General features: G+C 35.7%; 1 protein-coding gene across 2 annotated transcripts in view; it reads left to right on the top strand.

The window, feature by feature from the left end:
• Window positions 1-7,725: 7,725 nt before the first annotated feature.
• Window positions 7,726-20,595, top strand: part of LOC135212747 (glycine receptor subunit alpha-4-like) — a 114,405-nt gene continuing 101,535 nt past the window's right edge. For both annotated transcript variants that reach the window (XM_064246475.1, XM_064246474.1), the window contains exon 1: window positions 7,726-7,984. The gene's annotated coding sequence lies outside the window, so the exon portion shown is untranslated. The remainder of the gene's footprint in view (window positions 7,985-20,595) is intronic.

Here is a 20,595-nt window from a genome sequence, read left to right as displayed (position 1 = left end):
TCATAATGCAGTGGTGCCACATTCTCTTTCAGAAATCAGGATATTGACTGAAAACAAATTCGGAACAAATCTGTATATTGCAAAATTAATCTGTATGAAGAATGTGATGAGTATGTAGCTTATTTTTACAATATTTATTTAGAGGGGATCAAATGGCCGAAGAGAAATCTTAACCATGTTGAACAAAACTGTTTATTTACGATTAATCTTTAAATGTGGCAACACTGCTTGTCTGCTTAGAGGTCACTCCACAAACACAGTTGCGGGCACAGTACAGTATTCTCATGAAGTGCACAGCTTTATTATACCCTTTACAATTTTACCCGTATTTAGTTTTACTTTACTTTGTAGCACTTCAAACTGTTTCAGTTTAATTCTTGTCCGCTACCCTTTTCAGCAACGATAACCCCGAAAAATTCAAGATGTTTCTAAACTAGATATTACAAAATATTTCCACTATTTTTAACCCTCCCCTTTCATTTTCTTTTTAACTGAGGCTTTCCAGGTTAACAGTTTCTCAATTTTCAAGGATAACCTTTTATATCCCCCAGTTTTCTGTTAGGAGATTCCAGGGTCTCTAAAATAAAGTCATGATTTGTTACCTGTCCTCCTCCACTCTTCAGATATCACAAACCTCATCAATGCCAAGTGGAGGAGTCTAAGGACACTTATTTCTTCTTCTCCCATTCTCAATTCGAAAGCTGACTCTTCCTACCAGCCAAGGTTGTCTTGTGCAGGTGAAGCATTTTACATCTATAATATAAAATGCCATACCACAGTCAATATCTCCTTACATTCTTGAAACCTATTGTTAAACAGAAGAAACTCTTGAAAATTAAGTCTAAAAACATTGGGGTGCTTTGACATCAGAATTTCATCTAGTGATAGATAGTTCTACGTTGGCTGAGTGCATTTCGCGCTCGGCTACGGTTCCGATAGTCCGAAGATCGATTCTCGGCTCGGCCAACGCGGAACCAGAGGAATTTATTTCTGGTGATAGAAATTCATTTCTCGATACAATGTAGTTCGGATCCCACAATAAGCTGTAGGTCACGTTGCTAGGTAACCAATTGGTTCCTAGTCACGTAAAAATACATCTAATCCGTGGTCTGGTAAAACTAAGATGTACTTTTTATATTCATCGACTGAAAAAGCTAGTTAATTTTTAAGAAACAGGAAAACAAAACGGGTTCCATAAGCGCTCTTGGGTAGCATCTTCAGTCTTAGAGCAACAGTATACATGGAAAAATCCAGTCTTATATTCTTCTCTGTAAATAAGACACTCCTTTGCCCTGTGACAAAATAATTACGCCAAAATGACCATCATTCGACCACTTCCGAAATAAAATTTGGTGTTCACTAAGAATGAAAGTATCATAGTCTTACCCCAGATAATTGTGAAGGAAGAATTTCCCTACGGTGTTCTACCAAGGCTACTTCTATAATTTTGTTTTTAAGGACTGATTTAAGCGACTGGACTTCCAAATAAAAATCATAACGTCTCCACAACTAGTCTCCATTTCATAAATTATGCTTGTAATATATCAGCATTTAACCTCCTGCTGACATAGCTGATGGCTAACCAGTGCAGTGAAGATGAAAGGATGAGCAAGTGTTTTGAGAAGATGATGATTGGTTGGTGAAAAGATTCTGCAGTTTGGAAGTGCTGCCATGAAGGAAGATGGGAGACCTACGAAGTGCTGCATGTATGGAGGGTTCAAAAGAACTCTTGAAATGGAGAGACCTTAATTTTCAGAAAGTGCAATGGTGTGTGCAAGACAGATGAGCATCATAGTCTTTGTAGCCGGTTCGTTATAAAGCTGGTGAGAAATTTAATGAGTGGGAGGTTGTTCTATTATTGATCAGAGTGTGGATTTTGCAGCAATGTTATGCCGTTTTTACCCTTTGAGCACACTCTGTTAGACCGAACCAGGTGGAGGAAAGCTGTCAGAAACATCGCTCCTTATTAGAAGTGGGAAAAGAAGAAGAAGAAGAAGAAGAAGAAGAGAGAGAGAGAGAGCTTGCTGAGAAAACGTATTTGCTAGTCGACAAGAGAGTTCATCAGTCGGGTTACGAGCTCAGAAAACACCAGAGGAAATTGCGCAACACTGCCGGTCTCTGAGTACGTTTAATTAATTTTGTTTTTACACACTACGTAGAAAAGGCAGTTGCTGTTTATTGCAAATCTGAAGGAATCTTAGTCCGTCTAAAATCTTCCGTACGGTTTTTAAAATCAAATTCAACAGAGGTAGCAATCTGAATGACAAGATTTTTTAGCTGTGCGTGTGTGTTTTTTTTTTCTTCTTCTTCTTCTTCTTCTTACATAAAAAAGACGGCAATCTTTTCGAGAGAAGGGTTTAGGTTCAAAGTGTTTAGAAGTTCGCACTGATATTTCTGAGCTTCATATTCTTGTATACCGAAAGAGAGAGCTTATTGAAGTGTTAAATAGAAACAAAAGGATATATTCAACAATTGCGCCTCTCCACAGTGTGACCGTGCAAGGATCCTTAATCCTCTTGAAGTAATTCAAATTGGAGTGGCTTTTATTATACGACATGCAACTCAAAGAGGTACTTTAGCGAATTAGTTTCCTTTCTAGTAGCTTTCCTGAAAGCATTTGGCATTTTGTAAGTTGTCACAAACACATTCTCGACGTGGAATATGTCAGTTTAATATCCACTGCAATCTGAAAGTGGAATAAAGGAATTGTTACCTTTCTGCTTCCTAGTTTATATAGATCAAAATATATGTAATATTTATACATTGTATATGTATATATATGTATGTATGTGTAGTATATATATGGGGGGTGGTGTGGACAAAAACTAGGTAAAGAAAGACAATTGGCTTTTCTCGCCACTTACAACGGCACCAGAAAATCCAAGGTAGTCGCCAATGTCTCTCAGCTACGAGAGTTATCATAAATCCGAAAAGTACAATATATGAGAAATAATGGAATAGCAGGATTAATAGAGTACTCCATTAACTGATAAAATACCTAGCACCATCGCAGACGGAAGGGAAACAGCGTCTCAGTGTTTCATTAGTCTATCGCCGTTTCGTTTAGTTGTTTTATTTTACCGGTGACGTTTTATTAGAGCGCGCCGCTGGGACCAGCCATTATTTTGGGATTTCTGAATTCTTTACTGCCTCCCCTGCCGCTGCCTTTATTGGGAACTTTATCATGATCGCTAAGATAGATGTTTGTTTGTTTGTTTGTTTATCGCTTTCGTTTTATTTGTCAGTTTTTGTTTTCTGGTGAGCAACTGGAGAGCTGCCGGTCATATTTGGCTGTCGGTGGTTTTATACAGCATTATTATACGTTATACAGAAAACTCGACTGCGCTGAACGTTTGTTCACACAAACACACACACATAAATCAAAGAGCCTTACAAGTCATATAGGCACATAGGAATGATTGTAATGGACGATGAGGTGATGACGTAATTTTTCAAATAAATGAACTACCTTTCTGCCACTCTTGATTAGAGAAAACATCTGTGATGGATTCAACACCCTCTTCAAGTCTCTTCGGGCTGTCTTGCGGGCATGTTCCCCAAAGTAGTCGGTAGTTTATAAGGAATTCATAGTTCTAGGCCGAATTCTCTTTGTTTTACTCCGAATGTGAAGTAATTTCTTGTAGGCCTATAAGAGGAATTCTGAGACAGAGAGAAATTGTAGTTAGAATTTCAATATCTAAGTATAACAACATATTCTCATCATGGGCCTATGAATACTAATTAAATAATTAGCATCTGCTTTTAGTACCAGAGCATGATATGTATGAGGAGCTCCTTTGTGATGGAGGGAGAGATAAGGAAAGAGTGGGAGATATTCAGGTTTCACAGCTGGAGCCCAATATGGAAACATCTATTTTGAATAAAGGTTTGCTCTCCAACAGCTGTATAAAAGCAGCAGGGACACCTGAGGCTCAGTTCTGTTCAAGGAACTCTATAAAGAAAGAGATTAAGAGAAACGACTCCCTGAGGGAGAGAGAGAGAGAGTGGTATGATAACTCCCGCCCCCCCTTCTATAATTTTGTTTTTAAGGACTGATCTTAGCTACTGGACTAAGTGGACTTCCAATAGCAGGAACAATAGGCCTGCTTCCCACAAAGTGGTAAAACCATAACAATAGGCCGAGTCAGAGCCTTCTTCGTACAAAGTGGTAAAACCATAAGATAAAAGATCCCACTACGGCAAACTTTTACTTTTCTCATTTATTCCTTTTTATTGCGTATTTAGTAAATATTGAATACTACATCAAAAAGAGAAAAAAAACTTCCTAAAATGGCTTGTACATATATAGTTTTGATGTAATTATTGTTTGCAGATCTTTCGTACAATTTTTATTGATTGTTTTCTCGCTTCTTACCCATCGACCCCAACCCTCCCCGCCCACCAACAACCAACCCCCCCCCCCCCCTTTTTTTTTTCAGAAAACCCGAGTGTGTTTTTGTGGTGACAGTCCAAATGGAAACATTGGTATCTTTGTCTTTTTCAAAAGATTAGTTGCTTTGCCGGTGAGCTAAACTTTGTGCAAAGCATCGCCAGTCATTTTTTGGCCGGCTGATGGTACTACAGTACAGAGCAAGATATGTATGAGGAGCTCCTTTGTGAGGAAGGGAGAGATAGGGAAAGAGTTGAAGATATCAGATATCTAAGCTTATTATTATTATTATTTTTTTTTTTTTTTTTTTTTGCTCTATCACAGTCCTCCAATTCGACTGGGTGGTATTTATAGTGTGGGGTTCCGGGTTGCATCCTGCCTCCTTAGGAGTCCATCACTTTTCTTACAATGTGTGCTGTTTCTAGGATCACACTCTTCTGCATGAGTCCTGGAGCTACTTCAGCCTCTAGTTTTTCTAGATTCCTTTTCAGAGATCTTGGGATCGTGCCTAGTGCTCCTATGATTATGGGTACGATTTCCACTGGCATATCCCATATCCTTCTTATTTCTATTTTCAGATCTTGATACTTATCCATTTTCTCCCTCTCTTTCTCTTCAACTCTGGTGTCCCATGGTATTGCGACATCAATGAGTGATACTTTCTTCTTGACTTTGTCAATCAACGTCACGTCTGGTCTGTTTGCACGTATCACCCTATCCGTCCTGATACCATAGTCCCAGAGGATCTTTGCCAGATCGTTTTCTATCACTCCTTCAGGTTGGTGCTCGTACCACTTATTACTGCAAGGTAGCTGATGTTTCTTATTATTCAGAAGATGAACCGTGTTCATATGAAACAAGTCCGCAAGGGGCCATTGACTTGAAATTCAGACTTCCAAAGAATCTGGTGTTCATTCGATAGACTACAGAAAGAGTAGACCAGTTATCAGAAAAACAGATAAATCAATAAATAAATTAATAGTAGAAGGAATTTAAGTAATTTATTGAGATTGAGGGCAACTTCATTTCTTATAAGTGGAGACTATACTTCCACAAGTGTTGCATCATTGGCATACTGGACAAACTTTTTTTTTTTCAAGCTTACAATCATATCACCTGTATACACTAAAAATAACAGTGGACCAAGAACACTACCTTGTGGAACTCCAGACACAATAGGTCTTTTTTCGTTATTGATCCCATCAACAGCAACTCGCTGCTGCCTACCGGTTAAGAATTCATGTAGTAATCCTTAAAAAATATCCACCCACTCCAAAGTTCTGAAGCTTATAAGTAGGTGGTATGTATGCATATGGGAAAAATTCCCTACCCACGATCAGGAAATTCAAGGAGTTAATAGGGAATTTTGGCTGGGACTGGATTTTGTTTTTGAAATGTTAGTGCTTTTATTATATCATTACATATATATAATACACACACACATATGTATATATATATATATATATATATATATATATATATATATATATATGTGTGTGTGTGTGTGTGTGTGTGTGTGTGTGTGTGTGTGTGTGTGTGTGTACATAGATATATTACTGAGGAATGCTTCACTCCTATGTTGAGCCAAGTTGAGATGTTCATTATTTTCAAACCTTAACCACTATTTGTATTTTCACTAAATTACATTTTATTTGATAGCACTTGCATTTGTAATGGGAAAAAATATTCCTTTAATTATTAGTGATTTATTTAGGAATTGATTCATCATCCTCCTCTAATATCTTTACACTACTGTTGTAAGAGTGATTGGAACTGTGAAATGTTTTCATTTTTGTTGTGAACGTCGAGTGCGTGGCATTGTAGCCAGTCCCTTGTTTTGTTTATCTTTCCCTTTGAGTATGTGAGCGCTGCCCTGAATCTTTCGTCTGCAATTTGGTAACACTAAAAGACCATTTAAGAATCACGAATGCTCTCGCGTGAGAACGACATCAGCCGGCCCACCCTTCAATTTGGCTATTTTACCAAATTATTAATACAAATGATTATCTATCCCTTGCAAGGGATCTAGTCCAGGAATCTAGTCCAGGGATCTAGTCCAGGAATCTAGTCCAGGGATCTAGTCCAGGGATCTAGTCCAGGAGTTCTGAAGACTAAGTAAATTAACCAAGTCCAGGAGACTAGGCCTGGGAGAAATTTGGCATGATGTAATGAGTAATAAAGAAACAAGCTGAGTACCAGGAATTTTCTTCAATACCCCTAAAATGGAAATCAGCACTTCAATTGCCTCCCAGTGGGAAGACAGCACCTGGCCTCATCAGTAATAAGACCCATACACACAAGGAATATCATGTAATAGCAGGTAGGACAGGCCTACCTTATTTCCCAGGCAGCGTAAACGAGTCTTCATACCCACCGTGTCAACTATGACAGTACCATTCTCCGACCCGTGTCTCCAGGCAAGAAGACTGACAACAGTGTATATGTATACTAATAGTATTATTAAACTCGTATCTTAATGTCATGAGGGGAAAATCCTCCCATGACACATTAAATACATGTTATTTGATTTTTCCAAATATATTGGTCATCATATATGTTAGTCACTATTGCGCAAATATAACTAAGAAGAACGCTTCAAAATTATTACGTAAACAGGTTTAGGAAAAGGAGAGGTTGACAACCCACTTTTTTTTTATTGCATTCTTTGTTATTAGGAGTAATCCATATCCGGTTTGTAATCAGTAACGTATTTATTGTAGCTTCGCTATTTATGGAGTAGAAATTTATAGAAATTAGGAATCTGTGAAAGGTTTGGGGGAGGAGTTTCTCCTGGTCGTGAGGGGAAATATTAGACTCACCTGACAAACCTATTATGTGGTTGGGGTGGGAGCCTATGGCTCATCGTTTCCAATTTAGCAGTGCTTTCCACATGGGCCGAAATTATGAACTGCATCCATGAATTTTAGAAGTCATAGCAATGCAGTAATGACAAAATTGTTCTTATATTTATTATATAATAAAACAGATACGCGAATACCAACTATTTGGGTGGAGGGGCGGTCTGTCAGCATCGTTGCCAAGTAAGGAGCTTATCATATAGGCCGAAATTACGAACTGCTAAATTTGCTTCTATGAATTTTAGCCGTCATAGCGACGCAGTAATGAAATTTCTCTAATAATCATATAATATTACAAACAGATACTCGAAAATAAGTTATTCAGAAGGTTTTGGGTAAAGTCTTATCCCGAATTTTGGCGGGTAAACGCATGGCCATTGGCAACAGTGCACGGTGCGTGCCCGACTGACTACCCGTCGTCGCCGACTAGTCGTGACTCGTAACTCGTTATCTCGCTCAGTTTCCTTCCAGACGTGAGACGTGAAGGGTGTTGCTCGACGTTTCCGGTGAGACTCGCTCGTGCCATCCCTGATCTGACATATAGCGGACATTAAAAAAAAAAATTATAATTAAATAAAAAAAAAATGGATACATAATCGTCCGGTATATTTTCTAATACAATTCTCGTCACTTGTAAATAGATTATTGTTCACTGGTGGAGTCTAATTTCGTCATTTATGACGTTTATGGGAGATTAGATGTGAATGAACAACGATCAAGTTCAAAGCGGGAGAAGGTAAGCTGTTGTTGACAGTCTGTGTTTGAACGAGCGCACTTGTCCTTTTTTTTTTTTTTTTTTGTTTTTTTTTTTTTTTTTTTTTTAAGCTTTGTAATCAACAACACCTAGCTTTTTAAGTAATTATACCTAGCTTTTTAAGTAAATATACCTAGCTTTTGAAGTGACCAGGCCTAGCTTTTTAAGTAACAAGAATAGCTTTTTAGTAAGTAAATATGCCTAGCTTCTATGAGTAAAAATAACAGTACATTTAAATGCGCGCAATTTCTGTATTTTTAGCTTTTTAAGTAACAAAACCTAGCATTTTTTTTAAAGTAACAAGGACTAGCTTTTTAAAAGTAAATATACCTAGATCTATCGTGATAGGGGTAGGCTTAGCTTTTTAAGTAAATATGCCTAACATTTTTTAAGTAATCGGTTGACAATCTACCTAGGTATATTTAAACGTGCGTAATTTTCTTGTTTTTAGCTTTTTAAGTAAATATACATAACTTTTTAGGTAATTAGGTTTAGTTTTTTTAAATAGCTAGGTTAGACTTTTTAAAGTAAATTTACCTAGCTTTTTAAGTAACTAGCTAGGTCTAGCTTTTTGAGTTAAAAGGGCTAACTAAATTTTAAGTATAGGCTATATGCCTAGCCTTGTAAGTAACTAGATTTCTAAGTAACCAGCCCTAGCTTTTTTTAAGTAATAATGCCTAGCCTTTTAAGTAAATAAGCCTACCTTTTTAAGCAACTAGGTCTACCTTGTTTAATTATCTAGGCCTAGTTTTTAAAGCAACTAGGCTTAATTCACTAGATCTAGTTTTTAAAGTAACTAGGCCTAGCTTGTTAAGTAACTTTGCCTAGCTTTTCTAAGTAAATATGCCTACCTTTTTAAGTAACTAGGCCTACCTTTTTTAAAAGAAACTAGGCTAGCTTACGTAAAGTAAGTAAGTATGCCTACCTTTTTTTAAGTAAAGATACCTAGGTTGTTAAGTAACCGGGCGTAACTTTTTTTAAAACTAGGAAAGCTTAAGTAACTAGGCCTAGCTTTTCAAGTAAATATTTATAGCAAGTGAGTCTGCTGTGAACGAGGTAGTACTAGTGGGAAATTTTTTTTAAATCAGTCATCGGGAAATCTTACGGATACGAACTGAACAATAGATCCGAACAATATTTTTTGTTGGTACCCCATCTTTCTTTAGCACCACATCCATTATTTGCACCTTTTACATTCAGACATTGATAGGCATATAAACAGTTAGAGATTTATATTATATATATATATATATATATATATATATATATATATATATATATGCACACATTAGTACTTGTTATTGTTTATGTTGTACAGTTGCTGTTGAAATAATCATTAACTAAGAAATTTTGCTGCTAATAATGATTTATTGAAAGAAAACATCGTTCTATTATTCATATCCAGGTGGGAGGGGAAGTGACCAGTCCCTACCCCCCCCACCTTACCCCTTCATAAATCCGTCACTGCTGTCCATACTTTCGTTATCAGACTAATGGAATCGGTATGATATTTGTAACGAAAAAATACTTTGCATTTTTGTTCAGGCTTTATATATATATATATATATATATATATATATATATTATATATATATATATTAATTATTATTATTATTTCTTGGTTGCGCGTGAGTTACGTTAGAATGGAATGGAATGTAGAGTTTAGGCCAAAGGCCAAATGCTCCGACCCATGAGGTCATTCAAAGCTGGAAGCTGTGAAACGGTAATTGATAGGAAACGGTGGATAGCAAGATGGAAGAAAGGTAATATGAACGGAGGTAGAGTAAAAGGAATTAAAGGGGTTGCAGCTAGGGGCCGAAGGCACGCTGCCAAGAACCTTCAGTAATCCCTACAGTGCACTCCGTGAGGTGCTCAGAGACGGCTCTACCTCCCTACTGGTTAGGTTCTACGTAGGAACCTGTTGCTCGAATGAATGAAATGGCTGTTAAAGGCGGCAGACCAGAAAAGTTATGGGAATAGACCCAGTCGCTCTCTTAATAGCTCTTGAAGGTCTGGGTCGTGTAATCTATACGATAAATTACATTCTGCATTAATTAAATTAACGGTTATCGTTTTCCGTAGATTGCCTCTTCATTGGTTACATATTTTTTATTTGGAAATCTCATCTCCACTTAGTCGAAAAGGGCTGAAGACGAAGCGAAAAAAAAAAATGCCCAAGCTGATTGATTACCCCTTTGAGGGATTGTAGGATTATATTTCTGATTGAGGTCGATTTCTAAGACTTCAATTAATCTTCACATTATTGATTGGGTTATCAATTACAGCAGACTTTCACAACTCGGTGTTCCATACAGTACACCAATAGCCTGAGCAGCGATTTCACTTCCTCTTTACTCTGACTGCAACGAGAGTTGAATCCTTTTGCCCAGTGCCGCTCCTCCAAACCTTCTTATGATATACATTTTCTGAATCCTCATGAAAAGAAGAAACGTTTTTCGTACCTGTCCATTTTTTCATAATTCTTTCGGTTTTCGAGTAAATTTACGTTTCACTATACTCGTCAGCAGCTAGCGCCAGTTTTTTTTATGTTTGATTATAATTTCCAGAAAAAGTATTAAAGTTACAAAAATATGTATTGACACAAAAAAGAAAGATTATACAAATTATTGGGAACACTTTGAAAGAAATCTATTTTGTCTAGGTTAATTAGAGGAGGAGTTCTAGTCAGTAGAATGGGATAGGGTCATGTGCACTGGCGACCATGTTGATGACGTCATGCTGACACGACCACCACTGAAATTTAGTAAGACTCTTTTTCTGTACTGTAGAAACAAAATATATTCAGAAACCTTTTGTACTCCTCTGGTAAATAAGTCTTTCCCTGGATTTTACAAAACTAAAACGTAACTTGAATTGATCACCCACTTCTGATGATAACGGTCATTGTTTTAGATTTAGCTAGCCTTATGCCAGCACGGGGTCTTGCTCCCAGAGAAGCCCGTAACCAGATAACGGTCGCTACCGAAGTTTTATTTTAGATTCAAATCCATTCTTTAAGATCAGTCGTTTACGGTTACGGATGTTTTCGTTATTCACATTTATATCGCCTATTTGTTACTTATGGTAGTTATTAACTTGTCATTAGTTCTCTGTGTATTTAATTTTACCTTCATCTTGCTCTCATCCTTTTTCATTGCTTCTCAAAAGTATTCTTTCAGAGAATCGTGGACGGTAGAATTGCTTTATGTTGTCTTTAGAATGATAAGTTGATAATATGTAACAAAGGTACCTCTCGTATTGTTATTGTTGTCTCGTCAGGACCTGGACGTTTATCTTTGTGTGGGTTGCAATATTAATCGTATTCATGTCTTGCTGTTCGATCGATGGCCTTTGTTCGTGTTATTGCGGCGTGCCATGAGACGTAAGAAGTTTATTCTCTCTCTCTCTCTCTCTCTCTCTCTCTCTCTCTCTCTCTCTCTCTCTCTCATGCAGACACACACATATATAGACATACATACACATATATATACGGTGTATATATATTATACAATATAGTAATAATAATAATAATAATAATAATAATAATAAAAGGAGCCATGAAAATACCAAAATATAGAGAGAAAAAATACTATATTTCAGAGACTGCTGTCTCCCTCTTCAGGTAGATGAGGAGGGAGACAGCAGTCTCTGAAATATAGTATTTTTCTCTCTATATTTTGGTATTTTTATGGGCTGCTTTTATTAGATGGAATCCTGTCGTAACAGAACATTTTTGCCAGTCATATATATATATATATATATATATATATATATATATATATATATATATATGGATTTCTACTAAATTTTCGCATTAAACAACACCTACTGGGATGCGTGTCCGCTAGGATTTAAAATGACTTTGGAATATAACTACTCATAGTGTGTCTTTCTTCCGGGCTACCCAGAATCGAATTAGCCGTATCATTTTTTCCTTTTAGACTGATGAACTTGTTCTTACTTTATCAAACATTGTAGCATCATAAATTCACGTTTACTTCCGTGAACATAACCGTATGCTTAAAATATTTTTGCTATAATATCGCTCTTGTATATATATATATATATATATATATATATATATATATATATATATATATATATATGTATATATATATAAAACATGAGCGATATTAAAGCAAAAATATTTTAAGCATACGGTTATGTTCACGGAAGTAAACTTGAATTTATGATGCTACAATGTATATATATCATATATATATATATATATATATATATATATATATATATATATATATATATATATATATAGTGTGTGTGTGTATTTCTAATTGAATCACAAAAATATGGAACGTTATGAATATTATATAAATAAAGACAAAATCCACCAAAGAAAGAGAAACGGTGGAGTTGTACAAGGCCTTTCGACTTCTTGTCCTTTATCTGCTAAGTAAAGGACAAGAAGTCGAAAGGTCTTCCAGAACTGCATCGTGTCTCTCTCCTTCGTGGATTTGGTCTTTATATAATATAAATATACCTATATATATGTATGTAATATAGATGATATATATATATGATTTATATATATATATATATATATATATATATATATATATATATATATATATATAGAAAAGTATTGCAGCTAAAATGTCCACTTGTGTATCTACACTAGCTGACAAACTCTTGTCTGGTTTGTGAGGACAACCATAAATTCATTATTCTCTGCACAAACGGTCTGCAGATCTTTATCTCTACCCTTCCGTTAAGTTGTCTCGTCTCTCGATCAGTTTTCATATTTCTCCTCTTTCCAATTATTGTCTGTTGAATTCTGTGCCTTTCCTTTTGTTGACATCCAGTTACAAATATGACATCTGCCTCGACCCCATCTGCTCGTCAAATCAGTTGACTGACACCTGGTGGTCGCCTTTAGTATGGCTCCGTTATTCTCCCACACTCGGCAAGGCATTATTTTTTTCAAAAATGAATATTTTAATTTATACTCCGTTCAATCCGATAAATCGATGGATAATTGAACTCGATATTGCGAACCGCTTTTCCCAGCGTCTAAAAGAGAGAAACTGCTGATGCTTTGGAACGATTACTAGAATTCTTCACAGCAATATTAATGCACGATTAAACTAGCATCTCTCGGAGCTAACACAGCGCATGTTGAATATGGTTTATTCATTACACCCTGAAGCATTTTCTGATAGTCTTTACTGGCGTTCACGTTTGACCTTTTGAGATCCACCGTTTCGAAATGCCTTGTCGCATGAATATTCTTCACGCGTTGATTCAGGCACTGCGAGGAAAAATCTCTCGGCTTCTATATGGATAAGCGTTGGTAGAGCTGTTTGCAAAATTGAGAGAAAGAGAGCGGATTTTTGAGACCCAACTGAAAGTGATTTTGCCGATGTGGTCTGAAGGTTTTACTTCTCCTTAGTGTAGTTCTATTGGTGACCTCTTTATCCTTGTTACGATTACTGCCATTATTATGAAGACATATTTCTAACTGTTTCAGTTTTAAAGTACAAATAAGGACATTTGATATTATATGCATTTGAGATTATTTCTCTCTCTTAAAAGTAAGAGCACGGAGGGCTCTCTTTTCTAACGATGATGTTTCACTATTAGCTCAGACATAATATAATCTTTAGTCTCTTTTCCGCGAATAGCGGGACAAATAAAAAGGAAATCAATTAGAAAATAGATTTATCAACTGTCAAAACTGGAAAAATAATAAACTGTTATGGATTATGGCATATATATATATCTTTATTAACTATCTCCTTTTCCGTACGACATCATCGGTTACCTAGTGAGACAATAAAAAAAAAAGAATGAGACAGAAGAATATTGAAACGACCTTAAAGATATTATTCTCTGTGGTACATATAGATTGTTTTTACCACGCGGAGTTAATGCGCCCCTTCGGTACAGTCCGCGTTGTGAAAATCTATTAAAATGACACTTTTAAAGTGCATCAGTGGCATGATCGGTATGGTCTTGGCCCGCCACCACGATAGCCGCGAGCTCGATTCTCAGGCATTCCACTGAGGGGTGAGATATTGTATTTCTGGTGATAGAAGCTCACTCTCGACGGGGTTCGGAAGTCACGTAAAGCCGTTGGTCCCGTTGCTGAATAACCACTGGTTTCATGCAACGTAAAAACTCCATACAAACAAACAATAAGCTGACACTTTTATACCTGTCATATTATTCCGTCTGTCACACTGTTCTTGTCACTTTCCTTGTTTACGTAGGTCCTCTGCAAGGCTGGAGGAATTGAAGTTAAAATTGGCACATAAGTAAACCAGCAAAAATAGATAGGCATGATGAAAACGATCTGTTTGTTTGTTTGTCTGTTTATCAGCACACAACTCGACCTTGGAGGTAAGTTTTGAAATATAAGAGGTAGAAACGTCATATTTGACATGTCAGTGTGACTGCCAAATTTACTCTGCCATTGCTACTCTGCATACAAGTTTGAAGTGATTGCAGTCAAACTTTTTCAAGGTTGACAATTTTGCATAAATGTGCATGAATGGAGATAGTGTGTGTGTGTGTTTTGGGGAGTATTTCACGGTTAAAGCGAATCATTGATTGAAGTATTTTCGGCCAAACTCCTTACAGAGGTAGGCCGTCATGCGTAGATGGCTATCCGGTGAGTCTTTCCTTTGTCTGTCTGTCTGTCTGAGATAGGGACCTCATATTAGCCTTGTTTGCTCCACCAATGAAACACCTTTCATGTAATGCGAGTGTCTGCAATCTTGACTACGGCCGTAATAATAAAAAAAAAAGGTACTATAGTGAACTTTTGTGTTTAACAAATCCTTGGAGAGTTATCATAAAACCTTCATTAGGTGAAAGTGAATATATAGTTCTTTTTGCAAACCGAAGAGTTTCTTGGTAACCTTTTCGTATTTAACAATGGAAATATAACGTATATAAAATATTAGCATTACTTGTTTAAAGTTGGTTATAAGGAGAGTGACTTAAAAATAATTAAGTCCACAAGACTGATCTGGAATGATTCCAGTGCTCTGGAACAAAAACCAAAGCCATCTTTTTTTTTTTTATTACATTTCTCGTATAAAGAAAAAGATGGAAATAGGAGCAATATATCAGGTGGACCTCTAAACATAAACAAACGGTCTTGACTCTTTTCTGAGCGTTGTAAATCTGAGATGTTTCAACTTTGGGGTGATATTACAAAGTCTCTCTCTCTCTCTCTCTCTCTCTCTCTCTCTCTCTCTCTCTCTCTCTCTCTCTCTCTCTCTCTCTCTCTCTAACAGAATTTCTTTCACGGCGTGGTTCCCATGGTGATCGGAAAGCTTGGCCATGTATTTTTGTAATTCCATCTCTGTTTTCTCTGGAATTGTTTTGTCTTCATCTGAGCAATATTTGAAACAGGATCTTTTGACTTTGGCTGTGAAGTCTGAAAATATTCCAGCTGGCACAATTTTATAATAAGTTTTCAAGACGATCTTTGACTGCTCCATTCGGTTTTCTGGCGCGTGGGTTAATTAATTCTGAGTGTATATTGACTCGCGCAAATTCATAATTGAGACGCCTTTGAAAGTTTCTTTGGACCATTTCTGGTTAAGGAGATTTTTGTCTGCAGCATCTGCTGTACATTGGGCCTCAGAGCGAACAGCTCTCTTTCTGTAATTATATGTAATGCATTTAAATGTAATATTTACACGAATATATGGCCACATATATATGTATATATATTAATATACATATTTATATTATATTTTATATATATATATATATTAGATATATATATATATTATAATATATATATATCATATTAGATATATAGTATATATCACTATATATATATGATATATATATATATACTCTATATATATCATATTATATTGTATATATATACATATAATCTACAAGAATCGTTTATTATCGAATTCAGTACACCATGGGAATAACTTATATTCAAGGGGAACTGTGACATATAAGTGCTTCTGTGACGGCTAGGATTGGACTCATTATGGCCTTGTTTAGAAGCATCGATGAAGAGTGACTTTGACCACCTGGCTATCAAAACAGGTGTACATTGATACCGAGTGTGATGTTTTTAAGACCAGTCCTTAATATTTGTGAATTACGTCTTTGTGTGTGTATATTATTATATTTTTTTTTTAAATATATATATATATATAGTAAATATATAATATATATATATATATATATATATATATATATATATATATATATATATATATTATATGAATAATTATCACATCGAACCGTGATCCATTTATATATCAATTCAAGCTACAAATGTCCTTTAATATCTAAATTCACTTACCTCCCAAATGATATATTTTCATATATGTACCGAAGGGGAATTTTTTTTTTTTTTTTTTTTTTTTTTTTTTTTTTTTTTAATTGATAATGAATTTCGTCCCCCCATGGGACTGACTGTCCTGATTTCGTCCCCGTCCACTTGGACGGTGGTTCGATCCCATGGGGGGCGAAATATTATCAATTAAAAAAAAAAAAAAAAAAATCCCCTTCGGTACATATATGAAAATATATCATTTGGGAGTAAAGTGAATTTAGATATTAAAGGACATTTGTAGCTTGAATTGATATAGTATACAAAATTGTTGTTATAAATATATATATATATATATATATATATATTATATATATATAGGTATGTATGAATGTATATATATATATGTAATATATATATATATATATATATATATATATATATATATATATAATATCTAGTGGACTTTAGTTAAGAAGCATGAAAAGAAAGAAAGCGATAAAGAAACAAAATCGATCTATAGTGGAACTAGCAATTTGCTGGTCACTTTTAGGTAATAATTTCTTAAGAGAGAATTGTTATTATTATTATTATTATTATTATTATTATTATTATTATTATTATTATTATTATTATATTTATGATAAACTGTTATATGGAGACCAGCGTTTTAGGCAACCTCGAGGTAAACAAGAAACTCGATCAGCGTATCTTTCGATGCATTCCAAATATGCAGATAAATTTTTAATCAATTGACTAATGTGATTTATTAAGTTGCTAATTAAGCTTCAACGCAAACTATGAAGAGTTTGAACTTGCCCTATTTCTCGAAGTTCTGAGGTATACCGGGGGCCCAGAATTAATTGTAAATTGTAATAATAAATGATGGTTTACTCTCAATTTCGTCTAGATGTCCTTGGAGTTGGTGAAGAAATGAGCTCGGCTATTATTGAAATAAACACGCTTTCGTTATATTAAACTGCGTGAGAGAACGTTGATGGAAGTCCAGGTGAGATAGCATGTTATAAGCCGACGACAAAGAGTTCCGACTCGGAATTAAGGTTTCGCGTGACGCATGGTTATGAAAATCTCTTAATTAAAAGTAAATTGCGCATCTCCACAAAATTAAATGAGGTTTCGGCTTAACAACCTTCAGGAATTGAGACCGGGTTGTTCAGTCAGGTTGCGATGTAGCCATAAAAGAAAGAAAGAAAAAAGGATTTACAGAAACTTTCCCTCGTTATTCTTAGCAACGATTCTGATCGAAAGATTGGTTTGGTCTGTGACTTAGTCATGATTTCGAAGTCGCGCAGACTTGAAGGAGTGAAGTCGAAATCTGAAAGGTAATAAGGCTTTTTTTAAGTTCAGGAGGAGCGCCTCATTGGCGTGATCGGTTTGGTCTTGGCCTACCACTTCGGTGGCTGCGAGTCCGACTCTCGGGCATTTCATTGAGGTGTGAGAAATTTGCATTTCTGGTGATAGAAGTTCACTCTCGACGTGGTTCGGAAGTCACGTAATGCCGTTGGTCCCGTTGCTGAATAACCACTGGTTCCATGCAGCTTAAAAACACCATACAAACAAAAACAAAATCAAGTTCAGGGGAATCTTTATATCAGTTTTAAGATAACAAGGTTATAGGGACAACACTGTGATTAGGACATTAATGGTGTTTAGGATTTCACCATATAAACTAATGAAGATGATATCTCAGAGCTAGTAACGACTAATAAGTTTGAAAGCAAAATCCTTAACAAGGATGTATGAACAGTATAGTCTAGTACAATGACAGATCAACACGAGAAAGTAATAAATGTTGATGATGAGATGACAGTGAACCCTGTCAGAAGAATTAGATATGTAGAGGCCATGTTTTTCAGTAGAACTATGAAAAAATTAATTATATATATATATATATATATTTATATATATATATATATATATATATATATATATGATGTGTGTATACCTATATATAACTGAATCACGAAAATTTTGAAAGTGATGAATAGAAAAATAAAGGTAAAATCCACGGAGGAAAATGTAACGAATGTAACTCTGGTCCTTTACTAAGCCTCGAAGCAGTCACTCCATTGTTTCACTTTCATTCGTGGATCTTACCTTTACATATATAAATTAATTAATTAAAACAGGACGGGTGAAATAGGAACTTTACAAAATGGTACAATCAGGTATTCATGTAGTCGTTTGCCGTAGTGTGCTTTCCTAACTTTGTGTAAATTTAAGAATTTTTATTTTGTAACTTTTATCATTTTTGCATCCTGCGATGCCGACACTTGCACTCCATCAACAAAAGCGATTCTTCATTTCTGTAAATCGGTGGAAGCTGCTTTGCAATGTATCATCATAATGCAGATTGAATTCCTGATGCAAGGGGAAAATAAGAAGCTTGGCAGACCTTAGTATTCATCACAGTTTTGCCCCTTTTCCACAAACACGCGAGCTGAATATCATTGAGAGTCCTCTCTCTCTCTCTCTCTCTCTCTCTCTCTCTCTCTCTCTCTCTCTCTCTCTCTCTCTCTCTCTCTGGTTTTTCATCTTACTAACAAAGGTTTTGGTTGTCAGGTGCGTTAGTTTCTTGTCATTCGAAGCTATCGATGATAGGATATTCTCTCTCTCTCTCTCTCTCTCTCTCTCTCTCCTCTCTTCTCTCTCTCCTCTCATCTCTTTCTCTCTCTCTCTCTCTCTCTCTCTCTCTCTCTCTCTCTCTCTTCTCTGATATTTTTAAATCCTTTGTTGCACATATTTATTCAATGAGTTAAGAAGCCTGCCCATTCCCCCCTTTTTTTTTTTTTCTCTCTCTCTCTTCCTCTCTCTCTCTCTCTCTCTCTCTCTTTCTCTCTCTCTCTCTCTCTCTCTCTCTCTCTCTCTTAGAACTCGTTTTTTTTTATTATTCGGCCTCCGGACAGGAAACAGGATTTTCTTCTTCACGTTTTTGTCATTATCCAAAGAACAGGAAGCAAAATTTTATCTTCTTTCATCTAAAGATGAATTTATTATATCTCAGAGTCCTCATTTGGTGATTAAAGAGTCAACTTCATTTTCATAGTTGCGGAGATAACTGTTGCTGAGTTAGATTAAATGCTCCTTCCACCTTGGAGGGCCGTCCACAGGTTTATTTGGAGTCCTTTGGTCATTAGCGTGACGAATGTTATAGTAGAACGGAATTCGATCGACAGGGCGGAACTAAAGCAGTTTAATTCATCCCTGCCAGATTTCATATGGGAGAACATTACTTTTGGCTCATCTCGGGGGTCTTAATCCTCTTACTGCAAGACTTTGGTATACGGCTTTCAAGTTTAGGATACTTGGCCATTTGAGTCTCAAGTTAAATACCCTATTCATTGATTTGGTTGTTCATTATATATATACGCTATATAGTATATATAGTGTATACATATATATGTATGTATGGATGTTAGGTAGTCCTCAATGAAATTTTGTTGCAAAACATAGTATATTAGAAAAATATATGTACAGAACTTATAGCTTTCGTCCAACTGCTGTGGGCTTGAGCACTAAAATCACGTCCACAGCAGTTGGACGAAAGCTATAAGCTCTGTACACACACACACACACACACACACACACACACACACACATATATATATATATATATATATATATATATATATATATAATATATATATATATATATATATACTGTACTCTGCAACAAGAATTTCATTGTGGACTTTACCTAACATTGATGATAAGTACGACGCAGTACGTTTGTATTTCCTATATGTACATATATGTGTGTGTGAGAGTATAAACGATTTAATACACTTTTCAAAATCATCAAGTCATGGAAAGGCTTTGACTTCATCCTTAACTTCTCTATGCAACCGATATTTAATTCTTTCACTCACTCTTGCTGCAACTGTCACGTGATTCATAAAATCTTGATATGTCAGAGATGCGCCCGATTCTCTTTTCTGCTGTAAATATTTGAAAAAAATTGTAAGATGACTTCCTTCGCTTTGGCGTTTAAGCGCGCTTCAAAGGGACGCTCCACTGCCTTTTAGTGTTGGGATCAGGTCATTAAATGAGATTAGAAGACTTCGCCCTTTAGTTAAATTTGGTAGGACTCTTCGATAAGTAGGAGTTTGTCTTCTGGTAATGAATATTTCAAAGGCGATTTTGCAGTTGAAGACTAGAAAATTCTGTTTAAGAGTCCGATTTCAGTACACTTTATATACCCTGAATTTCTTAGATTTGACATGACCGTTTTAATCTCATTTACCTACGCCCTACCTCATTATTTTGGTCTTACCATAGTTAATCTCTTTAAGCCTCATTGGCA

This window comes from Macrobrachium nipponense, chromosome 41, assembly GCF_015104395.2.
Source record: "Macrobrachium nipponense isolate FS-2020 chromosome 41, ASM1510439v2, whole genome shotgun sequence".
Lineage (NCBI taxonomy): Eukaryota > Metazoa > Arthropoda > Malacostraca > Decapoda > Palaemonidae > Macrobrachium > Macrobrachium nipponense.
Note: the sequence above shows the minus strand (reverse complement) of the source record. Positions and strands in the feature narration are given on the sequence as shown.